Source organism: Hemiscyllium ocellatum, chromosome 5 (genome assembly GCF_020745735.1).
Source record: "Hemiscyllium ocellatum isolate sHemOce1 chromosome 5, sHemOce1.pat.X.cur, whole genome shotgun sequence".
In the NCBI taxonomy this organism is placed as follows: domain Eukaryota; kingdom Metazoa; phylum Chordata; class Chondrichthyes; order Orectolobiformes; family Hemiscylliidae; genus Hemiscyllium; species Hemiscyllium ocellatum.
Window position 1 is genome coordinate 128,988,973 of NC_083405.1, and position 11,326 is coordinate 129,000,298.

Genomic DNA, 11,326 nt, shown 5'->3' on the forward strand with positions numbered 1-11,326 from the left:
GTTAGAGCAAGGGGACAAAGTGATTGAAAAATAGATCCCCACTGTTTAGGGCTGGAAAGCAAGGAAAAAGCCAGTATTAACTGAAGAACACTGAGGAAAAAAAAGAGGCAAGGTCATGGAAAACAAGGACAATGTGTCCTCGTTGCCAACATACCTCAACACAGACAAGATTTCAGAGTGTACACTGTGGAACAGCATGGGTTGTAATTGGTGCTACGCACATGATATTATACATCAACCTTTTGATCTTAGATTCTACCAACTAACTTTTAATTGAAGTTATACCTGTCCCGCTCCCCACAAATATAACCAAAGTGATAATGAACAGCACAACAGCTTATCTGTAGTTCAATCACAGGTTTGCAACAGCTGGGAGAAAGGTGGTTTTGTTGCTTAAATGTTAGGAGGTAGAATCACTAAAAATGAAATGTAGACTCCAAAATCTGCTAAAAGATTCACACTAGTCACAACAATTTTGTATTGGGCAGCCTGAGCAGATTACAACCCATGCTACCACTGTTGCACCAGTTTCCTATACAGTCCGTGACACAGTGAAAGAAGTGATTAATCTGACACTCACCTTGTCATCCAACTGAAATGATGACAGAATTGTTCAGATTAGGGATTGACTCCTCCATAGCATTTCACAGTTGAAAAAGTTCTCCTCAGGTGGAATGCAAGCAATTATTCCAACAATACTCATTTTAAAAATTAATTTCATTTTGGAATTAAAAATACAGCAATCCCATGTAGATCTAGAATAAATGATTCCATTGGGTTTCATAGATTTTTTCCATTTTATTTCTGAGCAGTAACATTTATTTCCTTATTTCTATCAAAATGTGCATTTCTTTTCTTGATTATTCCCTTATTTACTGTCTTCTTCCCATTTATCTGCATTCCACCCCTATGTTTTTAGCTCCTCTCATTAAGGAAGTTAGATTTTCCATACACTTAAGCAGAAATTCTTGCCTGGCATGCCTAACTTTGCTCCAAAAGGCATTTTGCAAGCCATTTGCAGTCTCAAGCTCTAATTGTCATAGAAGATGGACAGTATTCATCTTTCAGTGGCTAATCCATTTAGAGTCTTCCAGCTCAATATACCTTCGATTGCATTTCGTCCACATAACTTCATCAGGACCTGCTGCCAACAGCAGCAATAATGATCCACACAAATTGCAAAGTTAACAGATCAGCAGCTTTAGTACTGTTACATTTACACAGGATTGCAAATATCACATGCAGCATACTAGCTTTACTAAGAGACTTCTGGTTCAGAGGCCTGAGCTAACAACTCAAGAATGTAAAATCAAACCCAACTTTACAAAGCTAACAAGTTGAGTGGAGTTTAAAATCCTGGAAATTTAAAAAATCAGCAAAATGACCACAAAGCCATTGGATTGTTGTAAGAAAACTTCAACTACTTAATTGTCTTTGAGAGACGAAAGTCAGCCATCCATATCCATTAATGTGTATATTCCAATGCCATATCATCTTGGTTAACTCCAAACACCTTGTGGAAAGGCCCATCAAGCCATCCAATTTAGGGTTGAGAAATAGATGCAAGCTTTATCTGTGCCATTCGCACCCTGACAATAAATAAATTATCCACCATAGATGATGATTTAGGATCTACATCAGTAGAGGTGCCCTGTGCTGCAAAAAGTGATTAGCTCATACATGTGACAATTGAACATCACACTTTCCTTCTCCAAGTGCATCACGCAGATTATCTTATCATTAGCTCAACTGCAAAAGTCAGCAATATTTCCTTGATCAAAGGATAGCAGAGCAAATATGAAATGTTGGAACTGTGTTTACTCTCTGAAGCAAGGTTTTTTTCCTTAAAAAAAAAGCTTCTCCCCATTCGCCAGAGATATTCTAGCCAATGACATTTCACTCTTTTATAGTGTTACAGTCCACATGATTTCATAGGTTGTAATCCATGTCCCAATAAGGCTGGAAGCATAATGCCTCAGATAATACAAATCTAGACAAAGCAATTCTCAACTAAATCACACTATTCTTAAAATCTGAGAAACTTGCTCAGCACTTTGAGGACAGTTAAGAACCAGTCACATTACACATGCAAGCCAGTTCAGGTAAAGATGACAGATTTCCTTCTGTAAAGAACATAAATGAATTGGGTAGGTTTTACAAAGAGAATGTGTGCTGACATCTCAAAAACACTTATTACGCATGTGCAAAATACTCATGCATAGAACCCCTGCCAGTAACATCATTACATCCCTTTCACTGTTGTATTGTTCTTCTTTGGGTGCCACCATTTGTTTTTATTGGCAGGGCAATTTCACAAAAAGACAATTTACACGTGCAATACGAACCTTTTAGGGCATGGTCCTTCACAACAAATGACAACCATTTCATAGTTACCATTATTGAGACTGGCTTTTAACTGTAAATGTCGAAATGAATTTAAATCCCACTTGCTGTCTTACCTGCACAGCAGCAGCTTGCGCGCATGAATAACCAAGAATATTAACAGATTGTTGGAATATTGAAGAGTATTTGCAGAAATAGGCTTGGGCTAATGTGCACCATTCCAATTGTGCAAACATAGTTTCTGACAAAATTAAGTTTCTGTTTAAAATAATCTTTGTCCCAATTTAAAGTTGGACTTCACAAACATAGAATAAAGAAAAAGACAAAGTGATCTCAGCTGTGTGGCAGCTGGTCACTAAATTTCCAAATTATGAAACAGCAAAAGAATTTCAGCCCAGCAAACCTAATCTTTGGAAAATCAAGGCCTGGTGTCACAGATGAAAAACATTGTTACAATTTGACCAAGAAATATTGGTCCTGCAATGGGAAATGGGACATATAGCATTTAAGATGTCTAAAATCATGTGGATAGTAATTACGCCATAAACACAGGCTTAAACCTTCCAAGTTTGGTACAGAACAGAACCTTCGAGCATGAAAGAGTTACAGCTCTGAATGCATGCAATGACTACAGTGAGGCAAGAGAAGATCTGGAAATAGAATAAGGGAAAAAAAAATCACAATAAAATAGTGTACTTGCAGGAGGCTTTAATTAAACCACATCTAGAATTCGGTGTCCGGTTTTCATGCTCAAAAAAGATCAATAGCATAGAGGCCTGAAAAAAGGCCTATAAAAATGATCCTTAGTTTCAAAGCTATCAAACTTACAAGACAGAGTCTTATCAGCCATAAAACATTGGCTCTGGGCAGCTGAGAATGTTTAAAATAGTGTTAAGACTGCTGCTGTGATTTTAGGCAGGCTGTTTGAACTATTCGTTACAAGGAACCATGTACACAACTTATGCAAGTATAGATAAGAAGCCAGTGCATGCAGAGAATGCAGATTGACCACAACTATTTAAGAGGAGCTGGATGAATTCCGTGCAAGCTATGGAAATAGCTAAAAATGAGATGGGATAAGGGCACGTGTCATAGTCACTGATTCCTGGATCCCCAATTGCCTTGGAAGGAATTTCCTATTTTTTAACCCCCTTAACAATCTTAAGATCGTTTTGTAAATCTGGCTTCCTAAATCCCCCCAAAAAAATAGACAATTATAAGTCGGATGGTGCATTGGAAGTCATAACATTTGTTTGAATTATAAGTTTTTGAGATATAAATACAGAATGATGTTTTTCAGAAAGGTGCTGCTAGAACAAGGAACTAGAGAATTGCCAGCATCCCCAAAACTGTACTCTCCTGAAGGCACTGTCTTCAATAGAGGAAGTGGAGAAAGAAGTGGAAGACAGGGCAGTACACCAATGATAATATGATAATACAATTCACAGACTACAAATAATTGCCATTGATGGGAGGAGAAAGCGAGGTCTGCAGATGCTGGAGATCAGAGCTGAAAATGTGATGCTGGAAAAGTGCAGGTCAGGCAGCATCCAAAGGAACAGGAAATTCAACGTTTTGGGCATAAGCCTTTTCTGATGATGGGCTTATGCCCGAAACGTCGAATTTCCTGTTCCTTGGATGCTGCCTGACCTGCTGCGCAATTGCCATTGATGCCACAATTAGATTCTGGGAGAGTTGTTGTCATACACGATGCAGATAGAGAAAAGTAGTTACTGGATTCTTTCATTTGTATATTGTCAGGAAGCAGTGCAACTCTCATTGCAATCTATTGTCAAGTGGCCATACTCGTATCATATGCAAAAGTAAACATTTATCATTAAGGATATCTTTGGCACATGTCATACAAGTAGAAAATAATGCTGGACAAGGGCATAAAATTCAAAGCCATGGGACATCTGGCTGTCTTTCAGCACTGACCAAACATTAAAGGGTGAAATAAAAACAAAACATTTGCATAGAACAACATCTTTCGTGGCTTCAGCATTTCCCTAACTACAGTGTACTCAGCTGTTATGACAGTAACCACAATAGCTGCTTGCCCACTCGAATGCCATGAACATTAAAGAGATAAATTACCATTTCAGGCAGTTCTGGTCATGATAAACATGACCAGATACCATGAAAACTGCATGTTCTTATTTGAATAGAATAACAAATTCATCTGTATCTAACCAAACAGAAAGCTAGGCTGTCAATTTCACTTTCATCTTGGAAGTTGGTGCATCAAATAATTCCAGATTCTTTGTGAATTGAAGGGTTAGCTCAGCTTGGGCTTGGACCAGCAAGCTGCATTAACATATTACATTTAAATGTAATGAAACATTCTAAAGTGCTTCAGGGGAATGTTATAGAGAAAATTAAGCCACATTTGAAAGCAATTAGATCAGTAACGAGGTAGTTTTTCAACAAAATCAGAAATGAAGTGAGAGAGGTTGACAGATGTATGGATGGAATTCCAAAGATCTAGTGAAAGTACATCCAAAGGAGGAGACAGAAACTGGCCAGAATGAGAACAAAGATCTGAAAGGGCTGTGGGGCTGGAGGAGATTACAAAAAGAGAGAGAGAGGGGTGAGGCCATGAAAGAATTTGAAAATGAAGATGACATAAGGCTAAGAGATACAGGAGCAGATTTAGGCTATTTAGCTTACTGAATGGCACAGCAGACTCAATCATGGCTGGTGTTTATCAAACCCATTGTCCTGCCTTCTCCCAATAACCCTTGATCCCCTATTAATCAAGAACATATATCTATCTGAGTTAAAACACACGAACTGACTTGTCCTCAATGGCAATGATTTCTACAGATTCACCACACTCTGGCTGAAGAAATTCCTCCTCACTTCAGTTCTAAAGGGTTGTCAGTTCACTCTGAGCCTGTGTCCTCAGGTCCTAGTCTCCATTACTAGTGGAAACATCTTCCTTATGTCCATTCTATCCAGGCCTCTTAGCAGTCTGAAAGTTTCAATCAGATTCCCCCAACCCCAATCCTTCGAAACTCCATCAAATACATGACTTGGAGGTGCTTGTGTTGGACTGGAGTGGACTAAGTTAAAAAAAAAAGAATCACAAGAATTTGGTCAGATCGGCTGGTAGTTGTCTGTAGTGCTTTGAAAGCCAGTGCTTCCAAATAAACCTGTTGGACTATAACCTGCTGTTGTGTGATTTTTATCATGCTGATACTCATTACACGATGAAAATACAGACTCAGTTTTCAACTGCTCCTCATATGACAAGCTCTTCACCCCCAGTATCATTCTTGTAAACCTCCTCTGGATCTCATCCAACGTCAGCACATCCTTCCTTATAACTGGAGCCCGAAAGTATTTACAATATTCCAAATATTGTCTGGCCACAGCGTTATACACAATCTCAACAGTCCATCTCTGCCTTTGTCTTCCAACCTTCTTGACATGAATGGTAACATTACATTTGCCTTCTTAACTGCTAACAGAGCCTGTTGTTAACCTTAAGAGAATTGTGAACCAGGACTCTGAAGTCCCTCTGAAGATTTCCGAAGCCTTTCTCTATTTAGAAAACTGTATGTCTCTTTCCTTCCTACCAACCTCACACTTTCCCACATATTATTCCATCTGCCACTTCTTTGCCTACTCAATTTTAAAATCAAGATGTTGCTTGGGCAGGGAGCTCATTAAGTCAGTGTGCACTGGGATCAGGGTTGAGGAGGCTGCCATGGTATCATGCTGATACTCATCACACTATAAAAATCATGCTATGTGTTTCTCCTACAGCTTAGCAACCAATTAGATGACATTCATGTACAGAAGTGCACAGGCAGTAAATTGAAAATTTAGGCTATTGCAAAAACATGACAAAAAAAACTCTACAACATATCAAAAGTTGCAGATGTGAGCATTCAGCTACATGATTTTAAATGTGGATAATAAAAACTACCTAACCCACAACAGTGTCAGCCTAGGTTCCACATTGAAAGTACCGCCATATCATCAACACAAAGCTGGCGCTTGACTTTTCCCAGCAAAGACATTCACCTTGCGAGTTAGTATTGTACAGCAATTTCTAGTTGCTGACTGGTACTTTATTTTCAAGACACAGTGACATAGACTTCCCAGGGATAACAAAAAAAAGTTTTTAAAAAAATCACTCCGATGTCACTATGTACCACACAAGACCACGTAGTCTGACCAGATGAGTCAATGGGGTAAACAAAAGAAAAAAAGAGACTGGGGCCAAGCTCATGAGTACACAAATTTGTGGGTAGTGAATCATGAGATAAAGTACTAAGTATATTAACCAGGAAGGGAAATAACAATTGCCACTTACAAAAAAAGGGTACTGACCTTTGCATTGTCTTAGGACCAGCCAATAACATTTTTTCCTTAAAAATTCATTCTTGGAACATGCATGTCACAGGCTGGAACAGCATTGATCACCAGACCCTAAGTGCTCAAGGTCATGGTGGTGAACTGTCTTCTTGAACTATTGTAGTCCACTTCGTGTAGGAATAGTCAATGCTGTTAAGGAGTGAGTTCAACCATTTTTATCCAAAAAACCGAAAGGAGTGGCAATATATTTCTCAGAGGCTTGAACAGGAACTTGCAGATGGAAGCGTTCCCACGTATCTGGTGCTCTTGTCCTTCTACATGGTAACGTTTGTGGGTTTGGATGATGCTACAGAGCCTTGGAAGTTTTCAGTTCATTTTGTAGATGATACACACTGCAGCTTCAGAGCATTGATGGTAGTAGGAGTGGATGTCGTGCCAATTAAGCAGGCTGGTATGTCCAAGATAGTGTCAAGCTTCTTGAATGTTATTCGAGCTGCACTCACCCAGGGAAATGCTGAGCACTCCATCACACTCCTGGTCTTGTGCCTTGTAGATGGTGGACAGCCTTTGGAGGAAGACAGAAGGCTAGTCATTTGTTGCATGACTTCTAGTTTCTGATCTGGTCTTGCAGCTACAGTATTTTTGTGGGTAATCCAGTTGAGCTTCTGGTAAATGTTAACTCCCGGGATTGTGGACGAATTCAATGATGGTAATGCCAGTGAATGTAAATTCAAATTGAACAAGATTCTACCACACTGACAAGGCAAGGCACAGCAACTTTAAGAAATCAGCTTTGTGACAAGCCCAAAAAGAATGCTCACAGAAGAAAAACATCCAAGTTAGAACCAACCCTTTGTTCTCCACATTTGAACTTTTATTTCTAAGTTATGCTTTTATTATCAAAAAAACCTCCACGACATTTCACATACTTTAAATTACTTTTGATTACTGATTCTGTCGGCTAGAATGGCATTTATCCACACACAAACTATAATGAATAAGACCAGGACTAGGTTATTCAGCCATTCAAGCCTGCTCTACTATTCAATATGGCTGATTACATGTATCAGCATCACGGGGCTGAACTGGACTAACCATTTCCACTTTCTCTGGATGGGTGCAGTTGCAACAACAATTGAAAGCTTGACACCATCCAGGACAAAGCAGCCCACTTGACTAGCACCATATCCACGAGCAAACATTTACCCCCTCCATCAATGATGCACAGCAACAGCAGTGTACATGATTTACCAGATGACATGAAGAAACTCACCAAGGTTTCTTTGACAGCAACTTTCAAACCCATGACTACTACAATTCTGAAGACAAGACACGGGTACACCAGTACCACTGTAATCCTGAAGACAAGACACAGGTACACCACTACCAGCATAATCCTCCCCAAGCCACTCACTCCCAATATGGTAATGCATTGCCATTCTTTTAATGTCACTGGGCCAATTTCCTGAAATATCCCCCCCACCCGCTTCACCAAACCAACTTAAGCAGTTCAAGGCAGGTTACCATCACATTCTAAAGCACATTTAGGATGGACAATAAATGCTGTTTCAGCCAAAGCTCTAAATAAATTGAATATACCTTAACTCCATTTGCACAGATCTTCATATGAAAATAAAAATCAGGACTTAAACATACAAATTATGGAAAATCCACAGTTCTCTGGACTAAACAATTTCAAAATTCACAATCTTTTGAGCAAAGAAAATCTTCCTCACTTCGCAATACTTTTTATTCCTAAACTAAAGTAGTAAGATGATGGAAAACCAGAGAAACTATTTTCAGTGATATTTGTCAAGGAACATTAGAAAGGAGATTAAAAAGAACACTTATTAATGCAATAGGATCCTTTACTTTTTGTAGAACCTTTCTATATTTTCAGAGCTTACACATTGAAGTCCTTTGGCAGCTAGTAAAGGCTCTGCTTTGAAATCACAGAATATATTTAATGCCACAGTTTCAGTTGGAGACAAAAATGTCAAAAATTCAATCAAATAAACAAAAGGCACTTTTTCCAGGACATTTCATACATGCCAAAACTTCAAGTAAATTACATTTCCAGTGAGCCTAATAGTCCCTTCCATATAGCAATGAGATTGAATTTTCATCTTACCACAAAAATAAACTCAGTAAAACTACTCTTTTTCATGACTCACATATGTGTGAGTTAACATTGGTATGATGTCGCAGAGGTTAACATTGTGCTTCACAGTGCCAGTGACTTGGTTAATTTCCAGCTTTGAGTGACAGTGTATTTGAAGTTTGCATCGTCTCCCTATGACGGTCTGGTGCTGCAGTTTCCTCCTACAGTCCAAATATGTGCAGGTTATGTGAACTGGCCATACAAAGTTGCCACGTGGTGTGCAGGCAGGATAGATTAGCCATGGGAAATGCAATAAATAAAGGGAGGAAGGTGGGTCTGGGTGGGTTGCTCTTTGGATGGTTGATGCTGACATAATGGGCTGAATAGCCTCTTTCCATACTACAGGGATTCGATGGAACAGTGTGATTGGAAAGATCCTTTTATTTACTTGCATCACTTTGATCAAGAGGAGTCGGGAATCTAAATTCAGGCTTCAACACAACAGCATATGGAAAACGACTGAGCATGCCGACACACCCTCAGAAATTTTTTTTTAAAAGCAGCATTTCCCCCTCAGCAGGAATCATGTGAAAGATTGTTGTGAAAGTTACCTACTACAGACAAAGCCTCCAGACACCAACATTCAAAGCTAAATTGATAACATCTGTGCTGTGTTATAATGTGGCTCGAAAATCTCTCATTGCTAATTAGACAAACAAGAGTATGGATAAAGCTTCCTTTGCAGTTAGCATCAAGAGTTCGTTTGTACACAATCCCATAGACAACATACTTATATCATTGTTTAACCTTCCTCAGGAAAAAAGCTATCTTAAATAAATCAGTTCACACAATTCATTCAAGATTATAAAAAGAGCAAAACATAACATAAATAATAAAGAACATTATTGTGAACGATCAAAAAGATACCGTAGAAAGATTGACTAAGATTTGCAAGAGGGCGAGTCGCGAAGATTCATGCTACCTTTTGACAAATATATTTTAAGCCAAATGGTATCACACATCACCCAAAGAAAAATAAAAATATTCCTCTTTGAAAACTTACGTATCTAATGGCAACATGCATTACAACCATCCTGGGAATAAGATACATCTTTGTCTACCCCTCTATATAATAATCCTTAAAAACCCTCAAGGGAAAAGCAGTTCTTTTAAAAGGAGTTTGAAAAAGATGGGTTCAGAGTCCGAAGTGGGAACTGGGAGAGTGGGAATGATGGGGCTGGCGAGGACAGGGGTGAGACTTTCAGAGGATGGATGGGGCAGCAATCAGACACCAATGAAAGTGGCAATAAAACAGTCTGCATCATGGGGGTTAACAGCTCACTGGGAGGGAGGGATGGGAGATATCAGACACCTCAGGATGGTGCCTGGTGAGTTGGGTGAATGGTCTCCCCAAAATGGCTTGAAGGTGGAGCACAATCAGATTTCTTGACAGCAAGATATAATCAGGCTCACTGGGGATGGCTAGAGCATCAGGCCACACCAGGTGTTTTAGGAGCATCAGACTGCACCAGGTGGTGGGTGAAATCAGACTCCAGGATGGGGGAGCAGATTTCTCAGGGAGTTGGAGAGGGGAGGTCAGACTCCCCAGAGGGCCGAGAGATCAGACTCTCCAGGCAGTGTGGGAGAGTCAGATTCCCGGGGGGGGGGAGTGGATAATACATCCCAGGGATTGGGGTGGGGAGAATTGAGATCATGACATTCCCCAAGAGGTGTGGGGGTGAGGGAGAGATCAGGCTCCCCAGTGGGTGGGGGTCTGGGGGAGGGAGAGATCAGGCTCGCTGGGGGTAGGGGGGAGATGGGGGGAGATGGGGGGGGGGGGGGAGAGTTTAGGTTCCCTAGGGAGTGGTGGTGGGGATGGGGGAGATCTGGTTCCTCAAGGGGTTGTGGGGGAGGGAAAAGTGATTAGGCTCCGTGGGGGAGGGGGTGGGGGGAAGAGGGAGAGAGATCAGACTACCCAAGGCGGTGAGGCTGGGGGAAACAGGTCAGACACCCGGGGGGGGGGGGGGGGGGCGGGGTTGGTCTTGTGAGATTATATATCCTAGAGGGTGAGGATCAGTCTCCCCAGGGGATGGGGGTTAAGGCTCAGATTACCCAGGGGTGGGGGGGGCTATTTCTCCGACCCCCGGGATAGCCCCCGGGTATGGCACTCTCAGCTCCCGGCCCCTTCTCTTCACTCCCTCCCTCCCTTCCGTCAAATGTCGGGCTTGCGGCAGCGCAAGGACGGAGAGAGAACAAAAGGCGAAGGAGATGAAAGAAAAGTTGAAGACGCCGCTCACCTCGGAGCCCTGCAAATGGCGCTGTTACCAAGCGCCGCGCCGAGCATCCTGGGATAGTGGAGGACCAGTCCGCCCGCCTTAAAGGGCACATCTGGCACCTTCAGCCCCTCCCCCAGCATACACATTAAATGTCGGCGGACAGTATCGGGTTTTCATCCAGGGTTGGAGAAGACAAACAGAAGCACTCAGCAACATGTCTCTAATTCACTCGTGGGACGTGGGTGTCGCTGGCTGGCCAGCGTTTATTTTTTGTGTTCCT

The 11,326-nt window shown here is 41.1% G+C and overlaps 1 protein-coding gene across 2 annotated transcripts in view; it reads right to left on the bottom strand.

Moving 5' to 3' along the window:
• The window catches only part of nktr (natural killer cell triggering receptor), a 206,075-nt gene extending 194,984 nt beyond the window's left edge, over nt 1-11,091 (bottom strand). Inside the window, exon 1 of one of the 2 annotated variants that reach the window (XM_060825195.1) lies at nt 11,068-11,091. The gene's annotated coding sequence lies outside the window, so the exon portion shown is untranslated. The remainder of the gene's footprint in view (nt 1-11,067) is intronic. The other variant, XM_060825193.1, reaches the window with a different exon arrangement.
• Between the last annotated feature and the right edge of the window lie 235 nt (nt 11,092-11,326).